This window comes from Centrocercus urophasianus, unplaced genomic scaffold, assembly GCF_019232065.1.
Source record: "Centrocercus urophasianus isolate 14NV4802_14NV808 unplaced genomic scaffold, USGS_Curo_1.0 seq_35, whole genome shotgun sequence".
Classification (NCBI taxonomy): Eukaryota; Metazoa; Chordata; class Aves; order Galliformes; family Phasianidae; genus Centrocercus; species Centrocercus urophasianus.
In genome coordinates, this window is record NW_024884922.1 from 720,692 (window position 1) to 726,884 (window position 6,193).

General features: G+C 48.3%; 1 protein-coding gene and 1 long non-coding RNA gene across 3 annotated transcripts in view; one reads left to right on the top strand and one right to left on the bottom strand.

The window, feature by feature from the left end:
- LOC122166966 overlaps positions 1 to 5,609 on the bottom strand; it is an 11,938-nt gene extending 6,329 nt beyond the window's left edge. Inside the window, exons 1-3 of one of the 2 annotated variants that reach the window (XR_006170926.1) lie at positions 5,246 to 5,609; positions 2,470 to 2,476; positions 1,016 to 1,134 (exon numbers count right to left, since the gene is read on the bottom strand). This is a non-coding gene — a long non-coding RNA (uncharacterized LOC122166966). Of the gene's footprint in view, positions 1 to 1,015; positions 1,135 to 2,331; positions 2,477 to 5,245 lie in introns of both variants that reach the window. The other variant, XR_006170927.1, reaches the window with a different exon arrangement.
- A 181-nt stretch (positions 5,610 to 5,790) lies between these two features.
- The window catches only part of UBAP2 (ubiquitin associated protein 2), a 70,929-nt gene continuing 70,526 nt past the window's right edge, over positions 5,791 to 6,193 (top strand). The window contains exon 1 of the mRNA XM_042831129.1: positions 5,791 to 5,853. The gene's annotated coding sequence lies outside the window, so the exon portion shown is untranslated. The remainder of the gene's footprint in view (positions 5,854 to 6,193) is intronic.

Here is a 6,193-nt window from a genome sequence, read left to right on the forward strand (position 1 = left end):
TACCAAACAAATATGGGCACATCTCCATCATCTGATGTAAGGGAGAGCTGAGATTCCACTAGGCATCCAGCACATAATGACAGATGTTTTGTGGGCACTGAAAGAAGCACTGTAGGACATTATGCAAGGATGGCTGAAAGCCTCTAGCAGATCTTATTGATATGAATGTGGTCTGGTAAATGAAGTAGCTTTGCTTCTGTGGGGCACTGCAGCTTTGCTAATCTGCCAGACCAGAATGTACTCCCATGTAAACAGCAGGTGTCTTTGGTTGATAAACTGCGTATTGCTGTAACTTGAACCAAAAATGGAACAGATACATTCTTTTACATTATTCTGCTAGATGAACTGGTATAAGCTACAGCAGCAAAAGGATTTTTGTTTTTTTGCTTGTAAGAACTGATTACTTCTTAAAGAACAGTTCCTAGTAATTGTATTAACCTTCCCGTAGATGGTTTTAGAAACATTAACAGGATTATAAAAATAATAGTGTTCCAAGAATATCTGATCCAGTAAGAAGCAGGATGAGAGACCAGTGCAACATCCAGCAGAGCGCACAGCTGGTTGTTACCTTACAGTCTGAGTAGTGAGAAGTTACATCTGACTGTCTGAAATGGTTTCTATCACTAACCCTGGGTGCCTACACCCGAGAGTCCTTTAAAACCTGCCCAGAAAAATGTCTGGCTTCAAGGTGATAATTTTAATCTTGGGAAATTGTAAGAGTCTGGAAGCATGCCAGTGTTTGAGCTGGGCACAGAGTGGTGACCAGACACCCGCAGACTATTTTCCTTGATGTCACAGGCAAAATAATGGAAATCTAACAAGGTTCTTGATTTATATGCAATACATGACTAGACATAAAATTAATCCAAGAAACAGGTTTGTGTGGGGAAAAAAAAAAAAAGCCTTGTTAAAAAAAGCCTGCTTAATTCTCAGAGATTCTTTGGCTGATAAAGGTAACAGTGTGCATGTCACAGAATTAAACTGGGGAGTATGACAGAATGAACTCAGCACTCACCATCAGCAGAGCGTGCACTGCACAGAATAACTGCCAACATCTTCCCCAAAATGAGCGCTTACAGTGCGGCTCTGCAGGACCTTCATCAGACCCAGGTTTGTTAAAGTCTCCTCAGTTATCTGGAAGTAAACACAAAGTCACTGCAAATATTTTGTGAAGAAAAAAAAAAAAAGGAGGAAAATAAAATAACAAGGGGGATAATGCAGTACAGAGCAATTCCAGAATTTAGTCTTGTGAAAACACACCATCTAAACACATCATCTGCTTTTGTAGTCAGATGTCAAGGTGAGAACACCTGGACCAAGGGCTACAGGCAGCACCTACAGAAGAGGGTCTGTCTCTGGGTATGAAGTGATGCTGAAGGGATGATCAGGCAGCCCAGCATCAATTTGCAGGGTGATGCTGAGATGTGACAGACTAATGCAGCCCATGAATGTCAGGAATTTTAATGACCTGATCTATATGAGAAGCAGACAATTATATCATCACCCTTTCTGCCTTTAATGCCATGAATCAGTGAATGGCATATATACTAGAAGGGCACTGAAAGCTCAGTTACCTTTGCAGAACAAATGTTGTTGAAGCCCTGCTTTGGCATGCACGTTAACACAATCAAACACATACCTCCATTTCCTGACATTATCTTTGGAGGCTCACTTCAAATACAAATGCAGCAGCAATCCCTTGTGCACTCAAGGGCATCATCTCTTGACACTCTTTCACTTTGAATTCAAGACTTTCAGTAGTTCCACCCTAATGGGAGAGAATTCCTATTTCTCTACAAACTCACCTGAAATCTGAAAGTCAAACTTGGTTCCTGTACATGAAACCATTCCTCTTAAAGAATCTGAGTACAACGGAATCATAATGGCTCTCTGAGGTTACTGGAGTGCCTTCTGACAACAGAGTGCAACTGATGCAGATGTCATGGATTAAGGCCTTACAAGCCTTTTCCAGAGAAGAGCAGCAATTTTATTAGAAGGGAGGACCTCCTGCAGCCCAAGGCTGTGAATAATAGGTGCTTTTCACTAATATGTACAAGTCTATGGAGCCAGATGACATGCATCCCAGGGTTCTGATGGAGCCTGCTGGCGTGGCTGCCAAGCCACTCTCCACCATATCTGAAAAGTTGTGGCTGCCAGGGGAAGTGCCCGGGGAAAAAGGGAAACATCGCTTGGAATGGAAGACCTGGGGAGCTACAGGGTGATGAGCTTCACCTCTGTGCCTGATAAGATCATGGAACTAATCCTCCCAGAAGACATGTCAATGCACGTCTGAGATGAGCAGCTGATTCAGCACAGCCAGCACGGCTTCACCTGTGGCAGATCATGCATGATCAATCTGATGGCCGTCTGTGATGGAATGGCAGCACCAGCAGACAAAGGAAGGACAACTGACGTCATCTACCTGGACTCGAGCAAAGCATCTGGCACGGTCCCACACCATATCCTTACCTCTAAACTGTGAAAAAAAAAAAAAAGGAGGAAAATAAAATAACAAGGGGGATAATGCAGTACAGAGCAATTCCAGAATTTAGTCTCGTGAAAACACACCATCTAAACACATCATCTGCTTTTGTAGTCAGATGTCAAGGTGAGAACACCTGGACCAAGGGCTACAGGCAGCACTGAAAAATATGTGGATTTGAAGAGCTGACTGTGGATAAGGATTAGCCAGAGGGTTGCAGTCAACAGTTCTATGGCCAGGTGGAGACTGGTGACAAGTGGCATGCCTCAGAGTTCCATCTCCAGATCTGTACTCTTCAACATCTTTACCAATGACCTAGATACTGGGATTGAATGCACCCTTCGCAAGTTTGCTGATTACTCCAAGCTGAATGGTGCAGTTGACATGACAGAAGAAAGGGATGCTATCCAGAGAGATCTGGAAAAGCTTGAAAGTGGGACTCTGTGAACCCACTGAGGTGCTGCACTTGGGCTAGGGCAATTCCAGACATTAACACAGACTAGGAGAAGAACTCATTGAGTACAGCCCTGCAGAGAAGGACTTGAGGGTACTGGTGAATTCATCATTTCATCCTGAAGATGAAAAACAGGACACAAGCCAGCAGTGCATGCTTGCAGCCAGTCTCCTTGGCTGCATCAACAGATGGGTGGCCAGTGGGGAGAGAGAGATGATTGTCTCTCTCTAGTTTGTCCTTCTGAGACCCCATCTGGAGAACTGAATCTATGCCTGGCAAAGCTGTGGAGTAGGTCCAGAGGAGGGCCATGAAGATGCTAAGAGGGCTGGTACACCTCTCCTATGAAGAAAATTGGAGGAAGTTGGGCTTGTTTATTCTAGAGATGAGAAGGCTCCAGGGAGATCTCAGAGTGTTAAGGCCCCGGCACAGGCTGCCCGGAGGAGTTGTGCATGCCCATCTCTGAAGGCATTCAAGGCCAGGTTGAGTGGAGCCCTGGGCAGCCTGGTCTAGTGGGACAACCAGCCAACGGCAGGAATTAGGTGATCTTTAAGGTCCTTTCCAACTCAAGCCATGCTATGATTATTGCCTGTAATGCAGAAGTAGAGCAGACTTCTGAATCAGGAACAGGGTGATATTCTTAACTTTAGCATTTATCCCCCTTAAGTGTTACTGGCCAACACCAACACACTAAAATGATGGTTTTCAGCCAACTATGTAAGGCATCTGCAGTAGGTGACTAAGAAAAACAACCCTGAAGTGAGCTTAAACATATGGTCTGGAGGGATTTGCACCTTCAATGGATTATTCTCTAGTAACGGGGAAAACTGGAAAGGTCACAGAAATGTCAGATAAAGTGCTGACATGAGCAGAAGGGAGTGAATTAAATATCTAAGTAGGGAGGATTTGCCTGCCAAGCCTGGTCAAGCCTTTGCTGTGCTTAATGTAGGTTCTCCATTCCAGATGTGCTGAACAGCTACAGCAAAGGTCTCTGACTTCAGCCTGCATCATTTTATTACTTCAGTTCTCTGGAAGCTTTTGAGCTGAAATGTGCTATTTTCTCTTTTGTAATTATTCCATGTATAGCAGAGAGAAATCCACAAAGTCGGTGGATTTTTTTTTTTTTTTCTCCCTGGTATCCTTGTTTAATTGTCTCTCATTCCAAATGTTCCTAAGCTGGATTCTGTGTGATATTTGGAGACACCTTCCAGCTGGCACTGTATCATTTGACAAGAGAATCCCAAGAGTTCTGAGACTTTGTCGTTGCATGCTACACATCAAATATCCATACTGATTAGCTAAGGATTGCCAAGTCATGATGAAAGGATGCTAATAATACTGATTAAATCTACACAGATTATGGAGCTGTGAATATGTTTGTCAGAAAGCCTGCAAAACCTTGTTTAGAGCTATAGCCTATTCTCTCCCCCAAAAGTAATAAGATAAAATATCAACAGCTGCCTCCAGAAATCAAAACTATCTGTGCACTGTTTGATCTGAATTTTGATTTTTCTAAAGAACTTGTATCTTATTGGGAAAAGGTGGAAATGGGGATGTCTTACATCTTCCAAGCTGTAGGAACTGTTACAGCTCCTACCCACCCATACAATGGAAATCAAGGATGCAAGCCACTTTTGCCTTTCGGCTCTGTCTAAGCTGGAAGGGCAGAAGCACAAACAGCATCGACTATTGTTCAAATATTGCTTATAGAAAAAAGCGATTTGATGTCCTCTCTATTCACAAGGAGGCCAAAGGACAAAGGGTGAGCAAACAAGCAAAGGAAACAAGACCACTGAAAATGTCAAAATCACGAGATGTATCATCGGATCTACCAGAGGCTAAACAAACACTCGCCAATTATCTTTACCAACCCTGTCCTCTCACCACGGAATCTGCCAGGGGCAGAGGGGCACAGCCAGAACTGCACCAAGTGCTGCCACCCCCTGCTGTGTCAGCCCCGCTGCTCTCCATCAGTCTGTGGCATCCTCTTCCCTTTCCTGCTGGCACTGCAGCATCACTTGGCATGGTGCCTTCTGGGATTCCTCCACATCAGTGGGGTGCCTCCCTGTGTTCAGCCTGGTGAAAGCACCTAATGATTACAAAATTGATCATAGAAACATCGGGAAACAATTGAGTTGGAAGGAATCTTTAAAGGTCATCTGTTCCAACTCCCCTGCCGTGAGCAGGGACACCCACAGCTCCATCAGATGCTCAGAGCCCTAAAGCCTGACCTGGAGTGCCTGCAGGAATGGGCAGCCTCTTCCACCACCACACCACCCACAAGTATTAAGGTAAGTGCAGAATTTTCCCACCTGAAGACTGTTCAGGCAGTGCTCTCAGCAAATACACTGACAGATGCAAATGAGTCTTTGGATTCCGTCTGGGATACCTGACACGCCTGTGACGACGTCTCCAGTACATCGAGTGGAGGAGGAACAGGGCAGCTCTGGGAAACCCAAAGCACTGTCTGGGCGTGAAGCACTGATGGTAATGGACAGAGCCCAGAGACCCGCATGGGCGTTCGTTGAGTTTTGGGCCACCTGCTTCAAGAAGGCCGTTGGGGCCGTGGAGCAGAGCACGGCGTCCAGAGCAGGCGTGAAGCTGCGGAGGGGCTGGAGCACGAATCGTGTGGGGGCGGCTGAAGGATCCGGGACTGCTTAGTCTGGAGGAGAGGAAGCCAGGTTCAACAAAACCGCAAGTACTTCAAACGCACCGCCCAGCTGAGCGCAACGCCGAACGCGCGCAGCACCGCCCCGCCCCGCCCGCCCCTCAGCTCCGGTGGGCGGGCCCGGTCGCCCGCTTCCGGCGAGCGGGGTGGTGGAGCCCCGGTCACGTGAAGGGGAAAGGGCCGGGCTCCCTCGCCCTGCTCACGTGGTGCCGGGGGTAGGCGGAAGGGACGGCGGATGGGCGCGCGCTGGTGGTGCGTGAGGAGCGAGGCGCGGCCGCGGCGCGAGGAGAGAGGGGGCGGGGAGGGAGCGAGGAGCCGGCGGGCGGGCGAGCGCGCGTGCGGCGTCGCGCCACGTCACGTGGCGGGGGAGCGGCCTCGCGCGCGCGTGGAGGCGAGGAGGAGGGAGCGGCGCGAGGGGCGATCACGTGACGCGGGTGGGCGCCGCCGCCGCCGCTGCTTTGTGAGCGCATTGGGCAGGTACGGAGCGGTGGCAGCGCCGTGGGGCGCGGGGTGCCGCGCTGCCGTCCCCCGTTTCCCCTCGGCCCCCCGCTTCGCGTGGGGGATTGTGGGCCCGCCGCCCTCCCCCCCCCCC